This window comes from Carcharhinus amblyrhynchos, chromosome 6 (genome assembly GCF_965287045.1).
Source record: "Carcharhinus amblyrhynchos chromosome 6, sCarAmb.v2.hapA, whole genome shotgun sequence".
NCBI classification, from domain to species: domain Eukaryota; kingdom Metazoa; phylum Chordata; class Chondrichthyes; order Carcharhiniformes; family Carcharhinidae; genus Carcharhinus; species Carcharhinus amblyrhynchos.
Genome location: NC_137329.1, coordinates 114,790,472 through 114,813,286, shown reverse-complemented (window position 1 = coordinate 114,813,286; position 22,815 = coordinate 114,790,472). Strand labels below are relative to the sequence as shown.

Here is a 22,815-nt window from a genome sequence, read left to right as displayed (position 1 = left end):
CTGTGGTTCCTCAATCTCAATCCCTCAACCATTTTAAATTGCCCATTCCTGCCTATCCTGTATCCTGTCCTAACCCTTCATAATTTAATATCATCCTTTAGCCTCCTTATGACAAGAGCCATGTCCCCTGGAGATGAAAAAGTTATGTGATCAAGGTATTTAAAATATGAAAGGGGCTGGTAGGTTAGACAAAGTATGATTCTTTTCTTTGATATGGTTTGGAGATTATGGGGTTGCTCTCCGTAGAAAAGAAGCCTTTGAGAAGAAATTTGGTAGAGCTTTTCAAAATCTGGGTATCTAAATGGAATAGAATGGAAAAACTGTTCCCATTGACAGTGTAGTTCATATCCTGCAAAATGCCAGATGAGGAGAAACATTTTGATACAGCGAGTGGTTACACTCTGGGTCACACTTCCCAAAAGGTTTGTGGAGGCAGATTCAGTTGTGATTTTCAAAAGGGAATTGGATAAACACCAGAAGGGGAAGAAATTCCAGATGTATGGGAAAAGGGCAAGAGAGTAGGACTAGCTAAATAGCTCTTACGAACAGCCAGGATGCTCCCAACAAGCCTAATGGTCTCCTTCTTCACTGGGGCAGGCCATAGCCTGGGTGCTATTATCACTAGGTTATTTATACAGAAACTCAACTCATGTTCTGGGGAGCTGGGTTCAAATCCAGCCATGGGAGATGGTAACATTTGAATTCAATAAAAAGTAGCTGGGAAATAAGAATCATTGAGAAGTGTGGAACCATTGTCAATTGTCGAAAAAACGCCTTTGGTTTACTAATGCCCTTTAGGGAAGGAAATCTGTCGTCCTTACTTGGTGTGGCCTACATGTGACTCCAGACCCACAGCAATGTAGTTGACACGCAACTGCCCTCTGAACTGGCCAAGCAAGCCAAGTTTAAGGGCAACTAGGAATAGGCAATAGTTGGCCAGGCCAGTGATGCCCATGTCTCATGAACAAATAAAAAGAGTCATTCTTCGATTTCATATGGGGAATACTGAACAAAATTTGGGTAAAGTCAATTAAAAGTGAATCAGTGTTTATGTTGTTCAGGTTTCGTTACGCTGCCTAGCTGATAATTTTACTGCTGGCATCTGATCTGGGAAGCTTGCCTAATTGATAATGAAAAAGTAATAAATTCTATTCTGACGTCCATTAGAAAGAATTGCTGAGCCTGTAATGATTGGGGTAAATCTTTACATCATGCCTGTAGTGATTGCCAGGCTAAGGTATTAGTGTTAGCTACATTCATTTCCTTAATTTGTTTGTCTGATATTCATCTTCAGATTCTGAAAACTATCAGTTTCATCTATATCATGTGAAAGATAAAGATCTATAATTTGGCTGTTGAAGAAGTGTTTAACAGTTGTATACTGCTGTCATTCCCTAGATAGGAAATCCCTATAGCAGAGCCATTGGTCTTAACAGGATTCATTAGAAGCTAGCACAGAGGGCAGGATCTTGAGCCCATGTTCACCGTCCATGGGAACAGCAGCGTGGGCTCAAAATGCGGACAAATCAGAAAAGCGTGTTTCTCGCCAGCGTGACCATGTTTTCCAATTTTGAGCTAACCTCGCTGGCAGAGTGATGCAGAACATGTCAGCATATTTTCAGTGAGCGCTCACTCCAGATACTGAGCCTGCATTGCATCTTCACTCAATATCCTCAGCGATAAGTCTAACTCCTGCCTAACAGAGAGCTGCACGTGCCCTGCCAATGAACGGACGAATCATGGGATTCACACCATGTTCCCATGTTTCACTATGTTTCCAAGGCTGGAAAAATAGTCTCAAGCACTGCAGGCCCCTCTAAGTATGTGGCTAAGATTTCACTTTCATTTTACACCTGGGGTGGGATTGTTGTCGGTACAGATTTGATGGGCCAAATGGCCTCCTCCTGCACTGTAGGGTTTCAATGATTCTCTGATTCTGGGGCGGGCGGGCAATCAGCATCTGGAGCAGGGGGTAGAGTGCATCCCACTTCTGCTACACTCCACTGAGAAGTCTGGTCAAGTCTCCCTCTGAGAAACATGGTGTGAACTTCCCGACAGCCGTCTCCTGTGGTCAGTGTGGAACAATGCTGGGGAGCCACTTCTATGGAGCTCTCCAGTGATTGGTGCGATTAAGTAGGGTCGTGGTGGGCAAATCAGAGAGAGGACACCACAGGTGAGGCATGATTCTCGTGGCCATAAATGATGTTTGTGAGGCTCAAAATTCAATCAGGAAGCCATCAGCATGATTCACTCCATTTTTCTCACTAGAACCAACACTCTCCTCATTCTGGTAAGATCGCCCCATTGAAGTAATGAAGGAGTCGTGTGAAGAAAACACACAAAACCTTGGCTCCTTTCTCTTCTATATTTTAAAAATACGAAGGGACAGGTGGATTTTCTGGCTGAAAGATCGGAAAATCCCACTGGAGGTCAATTTATCTTTGCGTGGTCCGTGTCCCACCCCTTACAATTCCTGTGGCGGACAGGACAAGACAATCCCGCCAATAGAGTTATTCACAAGAGGTGAAAGAGGTTAATTTGTAGTTGGTGGCTTACTGTGAAGTAAGTGTACCGAGAGAGAGCAGACACTTTGGCACAATTTTAGCTTAGAACTCTGAGATGTGCCGATAGATAAGCCTCAGTTTACATATGTGCTATTAGCAACAAGGACACCATGTACACTTGTTTGTGTTCTTATGTACGGCTGCAAACTGCACTCTAACCCCAAACAGCAAGCAAAACAAGCAAAATTAAAGCAAAACAGGCTACACACAATTAACATATCTTCTATGACCATGAAGTGCCTATGAAATAAATTATACTACTCACTACTATTAATTGCATTATCAAAAGAGTTTCCTGACATAAAAGTTATTGCACTCTCTTTGAAATAATCATTTTTAATTTACGTTATATCATAAAAACCCTACAGAAGGAGGCTGTTCAGCCCATTGAGTCTACACTGACAACAATCCCACCCAGGCCCTATCCCTGTAGTCCTACATATTTATCCCGCTAATCCCTTTAACCTAGCATCCCATGACATTAAGGGGCAATTTAGTATGGCCAATCAACCTAACCTACACATCTTTGGACTGTGAGAGGAAACCCACACAGACACAGGAGAATGTGCAAACTCCAAACAAACAGTGACCCAAGTCAGGAATTGAACCCAGGTCCCAGGCACTGTGAGGCCGCAGTGTTAACCGCTGTGCCATCGTGCCACCCTACATATCCAACATTACTACAAATTAAGTAGCCTTTTGTATGGAGTTACTCAATGCTGCTTGATTGTGCATTTATTCCCTTGTTGTTTACAGGAAGTGTGAGATTGGCAATTACCGTGGAAAATCAGGTCTACCACATGGCCCATATGTGCAAAGATCTGCATTCTGTTCCTCTGGCCATGGGCTCAGTGGTTCAGCGAGAGGTGACCGAGGCACATAGACATCCTTCCAGATGCCCTTTCTCTTCAGGGAGACAGGTGGTGCCAGTGCGCATCGAGCGGGCGGTGGAGTGCCAACCAATCAGCTGCCTGGTATTCACCATCACATGTCATACACTCTGCATCTGAGAGTGACCAATCACAATACTTTGTTAATGAGGAAAAGATTAGAGACTAGAGAAAAGAAATATTTGATTTGATTTATTATTGTCACATGTATTAGTATACAATGAAAAGCATTGTTTCTTGTGTGCTATACAGACAAAACATACCGTACAGAAGGAAGGAAAGAGTGCAGAATGTAGTGTCACAGTCAGAGCGAGGGTGTAGAGAAAGATCAACCTAATGTGAGGTAGATCCATTCAAAAGTCTGATGGCAGCAGGGAAGAAGCTCTCCTTGAGTAAGTTGGTATGAAATCTCAGACTTTTGCATCTTTTTCCCAAAGGAAGAAAATGAAAGAGAGAATATCCGGGGTGCGCGGGTTCCTTGATTATGCTGCTGTTTTTCCGAGGTAGCGGGAAGTATAGACAGAGTCAATGGATGGGAGGCTGGCTTGTGTGATGGACTGGGCTTCATTCACGGCCCTTTCTAGTTTCTAGTATATATCCTAACATATCAATTAAAGTGATTTGACAAAAGGATTATGTATAATCTTTTATTCATTTGTGGGACATAGGCATCATCGGCTAGGCCAACATTTATTGCCCATCCCTAGTTGCCCTTGAGAAGGTGGTGGTGAGCTGCCTTCTTGAATCACTGCATTCCACATGTAGTGGATTGACGAACATGATGGCACAGTGGTTAGCATTACTGCCTCATAGTGTCAGGGGCCTGTGTTCAATTCCCAGCTTGGGTCACTGTCTGTGTGGAGTCTGCAGAATGTAAGTATTAAGGGCCTTCATACACAAATCATCAAAATCACTGCACAATTAAGCAAAAGTTAAATGAAATGTTGAATTTCATTTCAAAGAAGTATGGGAAGTGTAAGGTTGCCTGTGTTTCTTCTATATTGCCAGATGGCTCCTTTTGTTTAAGGGTTATGAGCAGACATAATTTCAGCTATCTTAAAAGGTTGTTTTCCAGTGTGTAAAATTTGAGAAACAGACATAAGGATATCTATTTTGTAAAAAATATACAAGGTGGGGTCACAGTCCCCTCATAATTGTATTTACTAATTATAATGCAGTCTGCTATACACTCAGGAGACCAAATACAGATCGGTTACTGCTTTGTGCAACACCTCCATTCTGTCTGCTAGTGGAACTCCAAACTTCCAGTCATCCCTCATTTTAATTCTCCACCTCAGTCTCACACCAATCTCTCTGCCCTTGATCTGCTGCTGTGTTCCAGTGAAACTCATCACAAGATGAAGAAACAGCATCTCATCTTTCAGTTTACATAGAATCCTTACAGTGCAGAAGGAGAGTATTCAGCCAATCAAGTCTGCACCAACCACAATCCCACCAAAACTTTATCCCCATGACCCCATGCATTTACCCTAGCTAGTCCCCCTGACACTAAAGGACAATTTAGCATGGCCAATCCACTTAACTAGCACATCTTTGGACTGTGGGAAGAAACCCTGGAGGAAACCAATGCAAACACAGGGAGAATGTGCAAACTCCGCACAGACATTGACCCAAATGGGAATCGAACCTGGCACTGTGAGACGGCGGTGCTAACCACTGTGCTGACCATCTGTGTGGGTTTCCTCCAGGTGCTCCGGTTTCCTCCCACAGTCTTGAAAGATGTGCTGAAAGTTAAGCACTTTCAACACGTTTGTCTGTCCTATTTTATTGCCTTTTTCATTGCAGGTTGTGGTTTTACTCTTTTATTTCTCTTTCTTTGTTTTTGAAAGGCAGCCATTGTTTTTCTACCATTCACATCTCCCCTAGGCACATCTTTTGTTTCTTTACTTATCCTGTTACCACTCCCTTTGGCAGTGTGCCACCATCCCTTTTGTTATTGAACTTGTCCTGTATTTTACCCTATCGAATTCCTTCTTTTCTCTTTGTCTCCACTCTTCCCCTATTTCACTTGGTTAGAATCTATCACAAATCTAACTTTTTCCAGTTCTGATGAAAGTCCGTTGTTAACATTTTGCTCTCTATAGATGTTGAGTATTTACGACATTTTCTGCTTTTACGTTCTTTTCTCTTTCTTCATCCTCACATTCTGGGTGGAATCTTCCTGTCCCGCCCGCTATGGTGGGATAGGCCCATGGAAAGATCCATTGATCTCGAGCAGGATTTTCCAGTCTTGAGGCGAGTGCGGCCAAAAATATCCCGTCTTCTATCTTTCTCTCTCTATTTTCACACACTACTAACAAGGCAAATTAAGAAGTCTGACTTCCAATTATGCTTACCTTAGTCCATCTCCACATAAAAGACAAATAAGAACATAAGAAATAGGAGCAGGAGTAGGCCATCTAGCCCCTCAAGCCTGCCCCGCCATTCAATAAGATCATGGCTGATCTGAAGTGGCTCAGTTCCACTTTCCCGCTTTCTCCCCATAACCCTTAATCTCCTTGCCTACCAAAAACCTATCTACCCATGTCTTAAATATGTTTAGCGAGGTAGCCTCCACCACTTCAACGGGCAGAGAATTCCAGAGATTCACCACCCTTTGAGTGAAGAAGTTCCTCCTCAACTCCGTTCTAAACCGCCCCCCCCCTTTATCCTGAGGCTGTGCCCTCTAGTCCTGCTGTCCTTTCTGAGCGGGAAGAATCTCTCTATCTCTACCCTATCCATCCCCTTCATCATCTTACACGTCTCTATAAGACCCCCCCTCATCCTTCTAAACTCCAACGAGTACAAGCCCAGTCTATTCAGCCTCTCTTCATAGTTCAACCCCCTCAACTCCAGTATCAGCCTAGTGAACCTCCTCTGCACTCCCTCCAAGGCCAAAATATCCTTGCGCAAGAACGGCGACCAAAACTGCACACAGTACTCCAGCTGCGGCCTCACCAGTGCCCTGCACAGATGCAGCAAGACCTCCATGCTTTTATATTCAATCCCCCTCGCTATGAAGGCCAGCATCCCATTTGCCTTCCTGATCACCTGCTGCACCTGTAGGCTGGGGTTTTGCAACTCATGCACAAGGGCCCCCAGGTCCCTCTGCACCGTAACATGCTGCAGCTTTTCGCTGCACATCAGTGTTGCTGAGCTGGTGGTGCAGATGTTAAATACTCTTTCCACATATTCTGTGGCTTAGAAAGAAGCACAAATGCAAAGGATATTTTACTGACAGAGGACTTTGAACTGTAATTTAGATCTTTTGTTCTAGGATAAGTGTGTTTGATATGGTGACAAGCTAATGTGCAACATAGCTTTCCTATATTTGGAGGATTGCAACATCTCCAACACAATCCAAGATGCACCAAATCTCATAATAAATGCTTTGTTAAATATAGAATTGTTGGTACCATTTCAATGACAGCCAAGGAAATGCTTTTGATCATTGTATTTTTTCAAATTGTCTCTCGTTTCCATGTGTTCTGACATGTCAACTGAAGAGATTTGACAAGAGGATTTTGTGTATTTTTTTAATTCATTTGTGAGACATGGGCATCGCCAACTAGGCCAGCATTTATTGCCCATCCCTAGTTGCCCTTGAGATGGTAGTGCTGAGCTGTCTTCTTGAATCACTGCATTCCTTGTGCTGTGGGTAGACCCATGCAGTGGCACAGTGGTGAGCACTGCTGCCTCATAGCGCCAGGGACCCAAGTTTGATTCCTGGCTTGGATCACTGCGGATTCTGCATGTTCTCCCCGTGTCTGTGTGGGTTTCCTCCTGGGGGTGCTTCAGTTTCCTCCCACAGTCTGAAAGATGTGCTGATTAGATGCATTGATTATGCTAAGTTCTCCCACAGTGTACAAGAACAAAGGACAATACAGCACAGGAACAGGCCCTTTGGCCCTCCAAGAATGCACCACTCATGCGCCCAACTAGATCCTTCTTTTGTATCCCTCTATTTCCAGTTTGTTCATGTGGCTGTCTCGATAAGTCTTAAGCCGAACAGGTGCCAGAGTGTGGCGACTAGGGGATTTTCACAATAACTTCATTATAGTGTTAACATAGACCTACTTTTGACACCAATAAATAAACTTTTAAACTTTAAACAATGCCATTAGGGACAATATAGGAACTTCAGTTGCTGAGTTACGTTATTCAGTGAATAGCTGATAAGTCTGGTCCTGAGATGAGGAAGATAATGCTTTCATATCAAAGTAAATATGTATTTTTTATTTAATTGCTACGTAATAACATTTATATTTTAGCCGTATAGAGTGTAATGCTCCTGGTGACCCTAGTTCACAGACCATTTCCACATAAAATGTGATTAAAGAGAAATATGAGCTGGAGGGAAAGGATTTTGCTAGATAAATTGGTGAAGTATAATAATATTAGAAAATAACTCATTAGGAACAGGGCAATAGAAGGATAGACTGCTTAACAAATGAGAAGTAAGGTTTGGACACATTCGACAATTATGATACAGATAATTCTCAAGATAACCCTATAATAAAGGTTTGCTTGTTTTTTTTTAATTGCCTTAAAAGGTTACCTTAAGAATTGCTACAATGGTTCAATGGAGTACTGCACCATCTCCAATTTGGGGTGGTAAGTCCCTGGGTGAATTGCCTTATCCCAACCTTGGGAATTCTGATTGCTTTATGTATCTGTAGCCAGAAAGGGACAAGCTAGCAAGAGGTCCCATTCCTGAGGACTATTTAGCAACAATAAGGAAGGAGCTCAGTAGAGTCAGCTAGTAAGTATATTTTGGATGTTAGAATACAAGAGTGGGGATATACTTCCGAGGCTGTATAAGGCTCCAGTCAGACCCCATTTGGAGTATTCTGAGCAGTTTTGGGCCTCGTATCTAAGGAAGGATGTGCTGGCCTTGGAAAGGATCCAGAGGAAGTTCACAAGAATGATTCCTGGAATGAAGAGCTTGTTGTATGAGGAACGGTTGAGGACTCTGCATCTGTACTCTTTGGAGTTTAGAAGGATGAGGGGGGATCTTATTGGAACTTACAGGATACTGCGAGACCTGGATAGAGTAGAGGTAGAGAGGATGTTTCTACCACTAGGAAAAGCCAGAACCACAGGGCACAATCTCAGGCTAAAGGGATGATCCTTTAAAATAGAGATGAGGAGGAATTTCTTCAGCCAAAGAGTGGTGAATCTGTGGAACTCTTTGCCACAGAAGGCTGTGGAGATCAGATCATTGAGTGCCTTTAAGACAGAGATAGGTAGGTTGTTGATTAATAAGGGAATCAGGCAGGAGAATGGGGATGAGAAAAATATCAACCATGATTGATGATGGAGCAGACTCGATGGGCCGAGTGGCCTAATTCCATGCCAATGTCTTATGGTCTTATGGTCTGATGTATGTTAGATTAAGACAGATTTCGGGTAACTTCAACGCCTTTTAAGAAAAAAATAAAGCTCTAATTCACTGGATGGGATTTTACAGCCTTCCTCGATCCGAGACTAGAAAATCCCGCCGGAGGTCAACGGACATTTCCATTGTCCACCTCTCACGAGCTTTGATTCTGTGGCAGGCAGGGGGGTGGAATTCCGGGCACTATTCAGGAAAGAAAGAAGGATGGTCAATCTAGGCTTTGGTTGGTGAGTCTGATTTCAACATCTTTAAGGAGGTGAGCTGAGCAGATCAGGGGAGCAGTTTAAGCATTGCAAATGATAATATCATTTTGTGTGACTCACTGTGTGACACATTTTATTAATTATTCTCTCATAGATAAATATGTATATAAATATCTATACACATAGACTCTTTCTCTTTATATATATGTATAGCAAATCCATCCTAGTACACAGCCACTTCCAAACATCAGCTCAGCAGGAGGCCTGTTATTGATTGTGGGCTGTTAGGATACACCATCAAAAAGTTCTTCAACTTCAATTTCCAATCTGTTTATTATCTCCCCTTCTATGTCGATGTTTTGAGTGTCTGGATGAAAGCATTCCACTTCACCATTTCAAGATGGGTGGTAAGGTGAGTTGAGAATCTGTTTGATCCCTTTGTTTTTCAGGAATGTTTGTAATTCACAAGGTGTGAGCTGTGTGCCATTGTTAAGACACAATCTGCAATCCAAAAGTAATGAGCACATTCCTGACAGCATCAATGGCCTTCCTTGAAGCAGTCAACTTCATGGGAATAACATGCAGCCACTTTGTGTGGACATCCACCACGATCAGGAATGTATGTCTAAGAAGCAGTCCGGCAAAGTCCATATGAAGTCTCCACCATGGGTGTTCAGGCCAAGCATGGGACAGGTGCAGGAAAGGTCTTCATTTCTTAGCATGGAAAACAGCTACTGACTTTGTTGCTGCAGTCTGAGAGAACAAGTTACTGCAAACATTTGCAGGAGTCTGCTGCGTCTTTCCTCCTGTGGTACACCCAGCACAAGCCAATAATGATCAAGTTCTGCAGCTGCCTTTTATCCCAGTGTTCTGGAAGTGGACATCCACAAAGCAATCTGGGACATTCTCACAGGATATCATTCCTGCTGAGATGGTAATCAGCTCCCATTAATTCCACAGGAGATGACAATTCATTTCTGCATGTATTTCTTGCCTTTGATATGTCCTTATGTGGAAACAGGATGTAATCCCATTGTGTCTCTCTTAGTATCACTCACCAGAAATTCAGTCAGTCACTGAATTTACTTCTTCAGCCTTGCATGTTCATTTGTTCAAACCATAGTTCTTATTTAAATATTCATCATATCTGTACATAGTTCAGGATTTTTATTCTATCCTTATGATACCTTCAATCACCTCAATCATCTTCCTTTGTGCTGGGTATGACTCAAGCCATTGGAGAGCTTTCCCCTGATTCCAATTGACTCCAGTTTTGCCCAGGCTTCTGGATGTCATATTCAGTCAAAAGTTGACTTGACGTCAATGATAGTCACTTCAGGTCTTTTGTCCATGTTTGAACCAAGGCTGTAATGAGGCCAGAAGCTGAATAGCCCTGATGGAACAAAACTGAGCATCAATGAGCATGTTGTTGCTGAGCAAGTGCCGCTTGTTAGCACTGCTGATGACTCCTTCTATCATTTTACTGATGAATGAAAATAAACTGATGGGACAGTAATTGGCTGAGTTGCATTTCATATCATAGGATCCCTACAGTACAGAAGGAGACCTTTCAGCCCATCAAGTCTGTACCGACCACTGTCCCAGCCAGGCCCTATTCTCGTAACCCCATACATTTATCCTGCTAATCCCCCAACACCAGAGTCAATTTAGCATGGCCAATCAACCTAACTTGTACATCTTTTCCCTGCTTTTTGTGGACGGGACATACCTGGGCAATTTTCCACATTGCTGAGTAAATGCCAATATTTTAGTTGTACTGGAACAGCTTGGCTAGGGACACAGCTAGTTCTGGAGCACAAGTCTTCAGAATTATTGCTGTAATATTGTCAGGGCCCATAGTCTTTGCAGTATCCAGTGCCTTCTGCTGTTCCTTAATATCACTGCTATCTGTGAAACAGGGGACCTCAGGAGGAGGCCGAAATGGATCATCCACTCTACACTTAAAGCTGAGGATTGTTGCAAATGCTTCAGCCTTATCTTTTGCTCTGATGTGCTGGGCTCCTCCATCATTAGGGATGGGGGTATTGGTGGAACCCTCCTCCTCCAGTGAGTTGCTTAATTGTCCTCCACCATCCACGACTGGATGTTTAAAGTTTATTTATTAGTGTCACAAGTGGGATAACATTAACATTGCAATGAAGTTACTGTGAAAATTCCCTGTAAATGGCAGGACTGCAGAGCCTAGATCTGATCCATTGATTGTGCAGTTGCTTCTCACTGTCTATCACTTGCTGCTTATACACAGATAGTCCTGTTTTGTAGCTTCACAAGGTTAACATCTTATATTAGGTATGCCTGGTGCTGCTCCTGACATACCTTCCCGCATTCTTTGTTGAATCAGGGTTAATCGCCTGGCTTGGTGGTAACACTACAGTTGGGGATATGCTAAGCCATGAGGTTACAGGTTGTGGTTGAATACATTACTGCTGCTGCCGTTGACCCACAGTACCTCGTGGTTGCCCATTCTTGAGCAGCTAGTCTTTTTTGAAATATTCCCACAGTGGTTGTGCCACACAACACAATAGAAAATATTCTCAAATTGAAGATGGGATTTTGTCTCCACAAGGACAGAGCAGTTGTCATTCCAATGCTGTCATGGACAGATGCCTCTGCGACAGGCAGGCTGGTAAGGATGGGATCAAGTATGTTTTTCCCTCTTGTTGGTTTCCTCGCCATCTGCTGCAGACCCAGTCTGACAATTATGTCCTTTAGGATTCAGCCAGTTCAGTTTGTGGTTATGCTGCTGAGCCACTCTTGGTGTTGGACATTGAAGTCCCCAACCGTAATACATTCTGCATCCTTGTCATCCTGAGGACTTCCTCCAAGCAGTGTTCAACATGGAGGAGTACGGATTCAGTAGTTGAGGGTTTGAGGGAGTGTGGGTTGATACGTGATAATCAGCAGGAGATTTCCTTGCCCATGTTTAACCTGATGTCATGAGACTTCATGAGGTCTAGATTCAATGGTGAGTATTATCCTGTGTCCCTGGATTATTAGCCCAGTGAAAATACAACAAATACCCATTGGCAGGGTAGTTGCTGAATAGATGTTTCTCCTTAAGGGAGAGACTAGATCTCATAAGAACATAAGAACATAAGAAGTAGGAGCAGGAGTAGGCCATCTAGCCCCTTGAGCCTGCCCCGCCATTCAATAAGATCATGGCTAATCTGAAGTGGCTCAGTTTCACTTTCCTGCTTTCTCCCCATAACCCTTAATTCTCTTGCCTACCAAAAACCTATCTATCCGTGACTTAAATATATTTAGCGAGGTAGCCTCCACCACTTCAACGGGCAGAGAATTCCAGAGATTCACCACCATTTGAGTGAAGAAGTTCCTCCTCAACTCCGTTCTAAACTGCGCCCCCCCTTATCTTGAGGCTGTGCCGTCTAGTCCTGTTGTCCTTTCTGAGCGGGAAGAATCTCTCTACCTCTACCCTATCTATCCCCTTCATTATCTTATACGTCTCTATAAGATCCCCCCTCATCCTTCTAAACTCCAACGAGTTCAGACCCAATCTATTTAGTCTCTCTTCATAGTCCAACCCCCTCATCTCCAGTATCAGCCTAGTGAACCTCCTCTGCACTCCCTCCAAGGCCAAAATATCCTTGCGCAAGTGCGGCGACCAAAACTGCACACAGTACTCCAGCTGCTGCCTCACCAGTGCCCTGAACAGTTGCAGCAAGACCTCCCTGCTTTTATATTCTATCCCCCTCGCTATAAAGCTCGGGGACATAGTTTAAAAGTAAGAGGTCTCCCATTTAGAAAAGAGATTAGGAGAATGTTTTTCTTTCAGTTACAGAGTCACAGAATTATTGCAGTGCAGAAGAAGGCCATTTGGCCCATCACATCTGCACTAGCTCTCCAAATAAGCATCATGACTTAGTGACATTCTCCTGCCTTTTGCCCATACCCCTACACTTTGTTTCTATTCAAATAATCATTTAATGCCCTCCCATGCTCACACTATAGTTAAGAAAGGTCACCAATGCCTCTACTTTCTCAGAAGACTAAGGAAATTTGGTATATCCACTACAACTCTCAACAATCTTTATAGATGCACCATAGAAAGCCTTCTTTCTGGTTGTATCACAGCTTGGTACGGCTCCTGTTCTGTCCAAGACTGCAAGAAACTACAAAGGGTCATGAACGAAGCCCAGTCCATCACTCTAACCAGTCTCCCACCAAATGACACTGTCTACACTTCCCGCTGCTTCGGAAAAGCAGCCAGCATAATTAAGGACCTCACATTCTCTCTTCCACTTTCTTCTGTCAGGAAAAAGATGCAAAACATGCAAAAATCTGAGGACACGTACCAGCTGACTTAAGAACAGCTTCTTCTCTGCTGCCATCAGACTTTTGAATGGACCTACCTCGCATTAAGCTGCTCTTTCTCTACACCCTAGCTATGACTCTAACACTACATTCTGCACTCTTGCTTCTGTCCTTCTCTATGAACGGTATGCTTTGTCTGTATAGTGCATAAGAAACAGTACATTTCACTGTATACCAATACATGACAATAATAAATCAACTCAAATCAAATCAAGTAGCTTGATTGAACCTGTCTCCACCACACTTCCAGGCACAGTGTTCCAGAGCCAAACCATTTGTTGTGTTAAAAAGATGTTTCTCACATCATATTTGCTTATTTTGCTATAAATCTGTGCTCTCTCTCATTCTTACCCTTTCACAAGCAGGAACAGTTTCTCCCTATCTACTCTCTCCAGCGCCTCATGATTTTGAACACCTTTATCAAATCTCCTCTTAGCCTTCTCCTCTTCAAGGAGAACAGTCTTGACTTCTATTTTCATAACTGAACATCATCCCTGGAGCCATTTTTGTAAACCCCTTCTGTACTCTCTCCAATGCAAGGGTCACTGGTTTGTGGCATTTGCTTGCCCAGAGAACAATGGAGGCAGGGTTATTGAATATTTTTAATATTGATTTAGATAGATTATTGACTGACAAGTGAGTCAAAATGTATAGGGATTGGAGGAGAAAGAGAGGCCATAATCAGATAGTCATCATCTTATTAAGAAGCTGTGTAGGCTTGAGGGGTCTTACTCCTCATTTATGTGCTCATTTGTAAAATCTTCACTTTGCTGTGTCCATAGAACACTCCACAATCGATGACACATGACTAAACTGCAGACCACCAAGGAAAACATGGTCACTCCAGAACTTTCTTTAACAAAAGTGCCAACTGGCTAATGACATTGATATGGGGACACTTAAAAATTGACTGGTACCTTATATATTTTGGAGACTCTTAAGCAGCTGTAGTAAATTTTGTCTGGATTTGATAAAAATAGGGAGCGCACCTACTGGGTGGGGGCAGGTGGGAAGCTTTTGAGTTCAGATGGCGTTTATAATGGACAGCTAGACTGGCGCAACCTATCTCCTACACTTACAGAAGTTGAAAAGAACTCCCCAGGAATACACCGCAAACTGTCAGATCAAAGTAAGAAGAAACATCATTTGTTCTGCATGGAGACAAAAGGCTATGTGAAAACAGAAAAGTTACTTTAATGAGGCATGAATCATCCCTATATAAATTAGGAATACCTGAGTGATTTCATTCTGCTTGCTAAATGTAATGCATTACTACTTCACACTCAGCAGTTTTCATGACAGTGTAAATGGTAAATGACCCAGATAGAAAGCATGAAATGGAAGTTGTGGCAATTTGGGGTATTGTTGCCACAAATTAACTGAATTTCACATGATCTGGGATTCAGAATTGTTAAGGCTCATAGCCAAGTGTATAATTTCAAAACGATTTATATGAGAAACAATTTGATCAAATTTATTGGACTAGAGATGTTCAACAATAGCCCTCCGTATTACCATGTTCTTCTTTTAATTAGGTTGTAACAATTTTCATTGCAACATAAACATACCCTAGATTGCTTTTGAGGCACCCCATGAGAGACCTTGAGCAGTTTTAAGTTCTTGCTAAATCTGAGTTCTTGCTAAATCTGAAACCAGGCAATCGCAACAAAGCTCAAAGAGCATCAGCCCACTGGAGGCAAAGTCGTGCGACCAGCCAGTCCAGATGAATGAAACCCTCCCCATTGAAGAAAGAAACCCTCCCCATTGACATGTAAGGGTTCAATCACTGTATCTCTTTGTGCTAGTTGTGTGCTAGTTTTGGGCCTTGCTATAGACCATCTTATTTACTGGCCTGTTTGTACCTGGTTACCCAGTTTGAATGCAGGACATCCATACTATTTGAATGTTATCTTTTGGAAGGTTGCTGCACTCAGTTGGCCATGGTCTACAGACGTTTTTTCAAAGCACAGTTTTACACTGGATAAATCCAAAACTGTTTCAACTCCAAGCTAATGAAACTTGTGAAACTATTATCTTCACCTTAACACAACAAAGAGACAGAATTTCATTTTTGACTAACAAAAGACGAAAAATATTTTTAAAGGTACGTAAGTATCGAAATCCCTTTCATATTGTTATGACCTGGGCAAAGGAAATACAAAAGTATCTGTCCAAGGGCACAAACCTAAATGTATAAATGTAAATGACAATTTTTAATATTATGTGCATCTGTCAGTGGGAAAAATTAGAATGGCTTATTCCTAGAAACATTGGTCAACCATACTTTTGGAACCAGCTGTTCATAGATGGAACTGTTAAACAATAATCATATCAGAGGCTGAACAACTCCAGAAATTATATCCTTAAAATGGGATGCACAGATTTGGGAATCCCTGCATAATGAACTTCACTTACACTGTTAAGCAACAACACACAAGCATAGTTTTGTCTCTAGATCTCAAAAGAACTACAATGAAAAGACAAGGTATTTAAGTTGTACAGCCAAAAAATTTACAATTATAATTTTTATTCATTCATGGGACATGGGTGTCCCTGGCCGGCCAGCATTTATTGCCCATCCTCAGTTGCCTTTGGGGGGCAGTTGAGAGTCAATCACATTGCTGTGGCTCTGGATTTAGTTTGATTTATTATTGTCACATTGTATACAGTGTTTCTTGTGCGCTGTGCAGACAAAGCATACCATACATAGGGGAGGAGAGGAGAGAGTGCACATATAGGCCAGGCCAGGCAAGAATGGCAGATTTCCTTTCCAAAAAGACATCAGTGGATCCAATGGGTTTTCCTGACAATTGACAATGGTTTCATGGTCATCAGTAGATTCTTAAATTTTAACTGAATTCAAATTCCGTTATCAGCCATGGCAGGATTCGGACCCAGGAGACTAGCTGAGTTTCTGGATTAATAGTCTTGCAATACTACTACTAGGCCAATGCCTCCCTGAAGTAATAAATAAAAAAGATTAACTGTTGCATCTGTTGAGAAAAAGCACTTCTGAAGGTTTACATTCTGGCTAATGTGCCCCATTTATTAGTTATCACTGTATCGTTGTGTAAAGAAAATATCGTTTTTTAAGATTATATTTGAACCTGAAACCTCTTGCTAATTTTGTTATCATGTGGCAGATGATAATTGCTGGGCTGACCAAATCCCTAAGGGAAACTTGATCAAATCTATCACAGCAATTTGCAATTCATACTTTTATTAAAAGAAGGCATGTGTACTGAATGAACTTTAAATGTTAAATTAAAATATTTATTAGCCAGAGAAAATTAAACACTCAAGATTACATTTACACAATTACAATTAGACTATAAATTTTTCCCAAAACATTTCAGCTTAGTTAAAATCACAAATAATCAGCCCTTTTCAGGCAACAGTTTCTATGGATTCTCAAACTATAAATTTTCCAGTAATGGTATCACAATAAAGCACTCACTGTTGTTATGAGGGAGGTATTTCACAGAGTTTCACTCTCCCTTTCACTCGGCAATGGAAATCCAAGGCTTGCAACAAACCTTTGCTTTCTGGAACAAACAGAGTTCTCTGCGGTCTCTAGCAGCTGCTTATTTCACAGGTTTGCCCCAGCACAGCACACTTTTCATGATATCGCCTGGCTACTCCTCTCATACTGCTTTCAATCTTTCCTTAAATATATATTATTCTCTTTCAGATTTAACCCGATTGTTCTTAACTTTTATTGGCAGTTACCCATCCCAAATTATTAAAGCCATTAATGTTGTCTTTATGGCCACACCTTGTGGGAAAATAAACTAAATAACTTTGCTTGATTTATTTAAAATCATTGCCAGCTGTATCCTTCCTTTTATTTCTCTTTGAAATTCAATATGTAAACATAGGCAACCTTCTATATGCCCTCATGCAAATTTCTATCTATGTTGCTCACTTATATCTCATCTTAGCTTTGCTCATCTCTCTTTCAACTGCCTGCTTTTACACCTAACCCTTTTGATAATTTAAATCTTACAGTCTGTCTTCAGTTTAACTAAATTACACACACACGCCTGCCTTACAATATTGGGAAAAGATGATATTTTCTTTACAATTAACTATGCATCAATTTGTCATTTTTACATATATTGCTGGTCTGAGAAATACATAGGCAGTTGAAGATCAGTCACCAACACTATTACATGTTCATACAAGTTACAAAATGCAATATTTGTGCAGTCCAATCATATTGCATTATAATTTTCAGAGATTTCATTGTGCACATGAGTTATCCTAGCATGAAGTGAGCTTGTTGCACAATTTGAATGTATTATTTGTTCTTGCTTACAAAGGGAGCTACTGAAGGGCAGTATCCATTGGCAAATCAATGCATTGCACCACAAAATACAGGTTTCATTCCCATTTCTTTGATTTCTCAACCTCAGTCAAGACTTAGAGGGAGGCACGCTAGCTATCAGTTTCTCCAATGGAGAAAAATAATGAGGGTGAGTTGGTGTCATGTCATTGTTGCAATCTTCTAAGCAATGGGTTTCAGAGTAGAATTGGCTAAAGCCAGAAGTCTGGTTGAAGTCTGGTTGTCAATGGTTGCTAGCCTGAAAAACCTGAATAACAGGAAAGATCATTTGAAAAAAACAAATTCATGGAGGTTATAATGCAGATTGAACAGGCTATTCAATCTAAATTATCTGTCTTTATCCCCATGTTGCCAGGACTTGAAAATTTCAGCTGTGGGGAGAGATTGTATAGCTAGAATTGATTCCCTTAGAGCGCAGCAGGCTAATGTGCACATTGGTTAGTACTGCTGCCTCACAGCTCCAGGGACCCAGGTTCAATTCCAGCCTTGGTGACTGTGTGGTGTTTGCACATTCTCCCATGACTGTGTGTCATGACTGGTGCTCCAGTTTCCTCCCACAGTTCAAAGACGTGCACGTTAGGTGGATTGGCCATGCTAAACTGCCCATTGGTGTCCAAAGATCGGTAGGTTAGGGGGATTAGCCGTGGAAAATGCATGGAGTTATGGGTATAGGATGGGGGAGAGGGCCTGGGTAAGACACTCTGTCAGGGATAGTACAGGCTTGATGGGTTGAATGGCCTACTTCTGCACTGTAGGAATTCTAAGATATGTGGTGATCTAATTGAGGTGTACAAAATTATGAGAGACCTAGACAAGAAAGACTTGTTTAACCCTCGTGGAGGGGTTGATTACTAGCCATCATAGAACTAAGGTGATTTGCCAATGAGTTAGAAGGGACATAAGGAACTTTTTTTCATGCAGAGAGTGGTGGGCATCTGGAATTCAACTGCCTGAGTTGGTGATTGAGATGGAAATACTCATCTGACAAGGTACCTGGATCCATATCTGAAATGCTGTAGCCTGCAAGGCTACGGACCAGGTGCTGGAAAGTGGGATCAAAATGAGTGGCTAGTTTATTTTTTTCTCTTCCTGGGCCAGCACAGACACTATGGACTGAATGGCCTCTTTTTGCATGGTAACTTTTCTACGTGAGCAAATAGACCAATTAAAAAGTGGGCGAACGTTCAAACTAGCAAATTAAGGGCATATATAATTTAAGTTACGTATAAGGAGAACTGGATTTGACACAGTTGCTGCCACTGGGCATCTTCAGAAAGCAAAGGTCAGAATGTACAGCAAGTGTTAAAAAAAGTTAACGGCAAAATACTGCGGATGCTGGAATCTGAAACAGAAACAGAGAACGCAGAAGATGTTTAAAGTTTATTCATTAGTGTCACAGGTAGATTTATATTTAACCGTGCAATGAAGTTAGTGTGAAAATCCCTTAGTTAGTCCAGACAAAACCGCATAAGTGCCTCGCACTGGTAGTCTGGAGGAAAGGAAGCCGTTTCATTTGCACAGCAAGAAGATTGTGCCAGGCTGGGAAGCAGGTTTCAAAAGCGAAAGATTAGTAAGAGATAGGAGTACACCCACAATTTGGGGGCGTACGTTCTGCGCCACAGCTGGTGGCACGGGTGCGCTTTTACACTGGGACAGGAATTACATAGACCTTTTGTTTGCAATCCGGCTGAAGTGGGGTTTGCCCACACGCCTACGGGGTGGTCTTTTGGAGGAAATCTCACTCCTTGGCTGGGCTGAAGTGTGCATCCTGTGTGCCCACAGCCCTTTGTGTTGCAGTAGCTCGCCCTGGACAGCTCCGTCTTGACTGGCGGCTCCCCGAGGGTTTCCTGGGCGTGTCTTTCATTGATGAAACATGAGACTGTTTGCCTGCTTGGTTCACATGGTGGAAATTTCCACTATCTCCTCGCCACTGTTAAATGCAGAGGGTCCCCCCCCAGCCACCCTCCCGAACCATCCCTTACTCTGGAAATTACAATTCACTGTTGCTCCCGCTTTGTTGCTTGGTTCAAGTTGCAAAATTTAAAAGGTGGGTCTGATCCAAAACTAAAACAAAAGAAATTAGCTCGTTAATACAGAAAAAAAGTAGATAACATTTAAGCTGCTTTTGTCAGTGTGTTGTAACAAAACCCAAATTTGTTGGAAGCTGAATTTTTAAGATTGTAAGCGGGCGATGGGTTGGGGAGGGGGGAGGTTTGAATGAATATTCTTTGCTTATTAAAAATGTGTGAAAGTGTTGAGACGAAATAACATTTATTTGGGGAGAAAACGAACTGAGAGGCGTTAATATGTGCTTGAGCAAAGAATATATTTATTCAGTATTTGGGGAGAGGGCAAGAGGAAATTATCATTTTTTTAAAAAAAAATTCCAGTTTTAAAGTTTATTTACTGTTTTCAATTTCTTATATAATTCCATGTGTGTTTGTGCAGTGCGACTGAACGGTGTGTTTTTAACCGCGCCTTTTGGATCGATTTCTGACAAAGCAATTTCATTTGTGATAATGGTGCTTTCTGTATTGTTGCGGCAGTGTTTATTTTAACTTGCTAAACATTTCTACAAATGTTTGCTGATCTCCTGCATACGAAGAATTGTTTATTATTGTATCAGATTGGACATATGGAGAGGAGAGGTGGGGGCAGTGAAATGTGTACAAAACTGCATGCCTTGAATTCTAGCTGTGTTGTTCACTTCTGTTGCTTATTGTATCCGCCTTTTCTTATTTATTAAGCGAATATATCTACAACTAACTGCTAAATCTTGCATGGGTGCTGTGCTGTGATCCATTTAGCTCCGGGTTTAATGCCAATCCTCTCGTCCGTCTGCTTTCCCTGGCACATCACTTGGAGTACCCGCAGGACTGTCTAACCGAGCGGGGGAGAGGATATCGAGGGGGGAGGACGGATGGAGACTTACCTGTAAGGGGAGAGCGGGGGTTGGGGGGGGGGGATTGCAAGAGTTTCGGGATCTCCAGCCGGGATTGAGTTGGCATGTTGGGCGCTGCTGCTGCCATGCCACAAAGGCAGTGGGTAAGGGGACCCCGCCTAGCTTTCCTTCTCGCCCGGTCCTTGTCCACTCCTGCAACCTCCAGCAATTAGTTCTAACATCTCCCTTCTCGCCTCAGAGTCCAGCCCCCGGACAGGAGCCCCTGCTCCGGTACTCAGTTCAAAACCCTCAAACTGACCAATTCCCATTCTGCTTACCATGTACTGCAGTGCCAATTCAGACCTGTCACATTTTACTCACTGTCTTTTGTTCTCTGTTCTTCAAGATCCGCCCCCCCCCAATAAATTCATAGAAGAATGTGATGTCAAATTTGAACTGTTAATTAAAGGTGCAGTTTCTCTCGCTGTACTTGTCATTACAGGTCATACTTATAATGTGCATTTGCATTTTATGTTAAACATTCTCTGATGCCTACAGCTTCAGAGGTTTTACATCTAGTCCCTCCGCCTACAGTGACCGGAGGGTTCCAGACATTGGCTTCTTTTCACTGAACTTAGAATCACTGCTCCACTGAAGGAGGCCATTTGGCCCATCGAGTCTGTACCCAGTCTCTTAGCCAAGCCCACACTCCCACCCTATCCCCGTAACTCATGTATTTACTCTACTAATCCCCTTAAGCTACACATCTTGGGACACTAAGGGGAAATTTAGCATGGCACATGCCATCTTTGGAGTGTGGGAGAAAACTGGAGTACCCGGAGGAAACCCATGCAGACACGGGGAGAATGTGCAAACTGCACACAGACAGTGACCCAAGCCGGGAATTGAACCTAGGTCCTGATGCTCTGAGGTAGCATGCTAACCACTGTGCCATCGTGCCACCTTATTTCCACACAGGTTATAAAGTTTCAGATTTCAGTCTGAGTGTTGATAAATTCGGGGATGTGGGTGTGGGGAATGTGGGGGGAAAGAAGCAGTTTCCATTCCTATTCAATTGCTTCCCTCTACTCCAGGAGTAGAACACTGTAATCTGGGTTGACTGTTCTGTATGTTAATGGTGAAGTGCTGCACTCTTACAGGTGCTTTGTTTCAGAGAAAAAAACACTGAAAGCTGTCAACTTGTCCAGATGACAGTGTGGCGACTGGGGGATTTTCACAGTAGTTTTGTTGCAGTGTTAATGTAAGCCTACTTATAACTAATAAATAAATAAACTTTAAACTTAGAATAGTGGGCCTGTTCACAGACACCAGGGTTAGGATTGGCACCAGTGATCTGGAGTCCTCTGGGAGAGATGTTAGTATGGTTTACACTGTGTGCGCTTAAAATGAAGGCTAGTCACCTGGGAAAGAATTGGAGCACCTGTGGAACCTAAAACTCACTAAGAGTGGGTGACACAGTGGTTAGCATTGCTGCCTCATGGCGCCAGGGTCCCAGGTTCAATTCCAACCACGGGTGGCTATCTGTGTGGAGCTTACACATTTTCCCCATATCTGCATGGGTTTCCTCCCACATTTCCCAAAGATGTGCGGGTTAGGTTGATTGGCCATGGTAAATTGACCCGAGTGTCAAGGACACTAGCAGGGTAAATGCATGGGGTTGCGGGAATAGGGCTTGGGTGGGATTGTGGTTGGTACAGAGGCTGAATGGCCTTCTTCTGTACTGTAGAGATTCTATCCTTTGGTGTGGGAAGTGGAGAAATAAAATAATAGTTTGAATTACATTTCAGTTTAATTGTAAATGCAAATAACAGATATTGCATTTATTGTTTGGGCCAGATCTTGTTGCTCTGCACTAAACTCATGAAGTTGTTTCTAGGCATGGTTAAAGTTCCCTGAGTATAATGAGGCAAATGCAGGATTAATGTCAGTGAAATGACATGTGTCATTAATATTGAAATGTCAGTGTAGCCCCATAGAATTAGAGAATCCCTACAGTGCAGAAAGAGGCCATTCAGCCATTGAGTCTGCACTGACTCTCCAGCAGAACATCCTATCCAGGTCCTAAGCCTGCTCTGGTTTCATCCCACAGTCCAGAAATGCGCAGATTAGGTGAATTGGCCACGCTATATTGTCAGGGGGCTTACCAGGGTAAATCTATGG

General features: G+C 42.5%; 1 protein-coding gene across 5 annotated transcripts in view; it reads left to right on the top strand.

Moving 5' to 3' along the window:
- The window catches only part of slc38a4 (solute carrier family 38 member 4), a 120,502-nt gene that overhangs the window by 21,068 nt on the left and 76,619 nt on the right, over positions 1-22,815 (top strand). The window contains exon 1 of one of the 5 annotated variants that reach the window (XM_080191257.1): positions 19,714-19,800. The exons of the other annotated variants lie outside the window; for them this stretch is intronic. The gene's annotated coding sequence lies outside the window, so the exon portion shown is untranslated. Of the gene's footprint in view, positions 1-19,713; positions 19,801-22,815 lie in introns of those variants that run through there. 5 annotated transcript variants of the gene reach the window in all.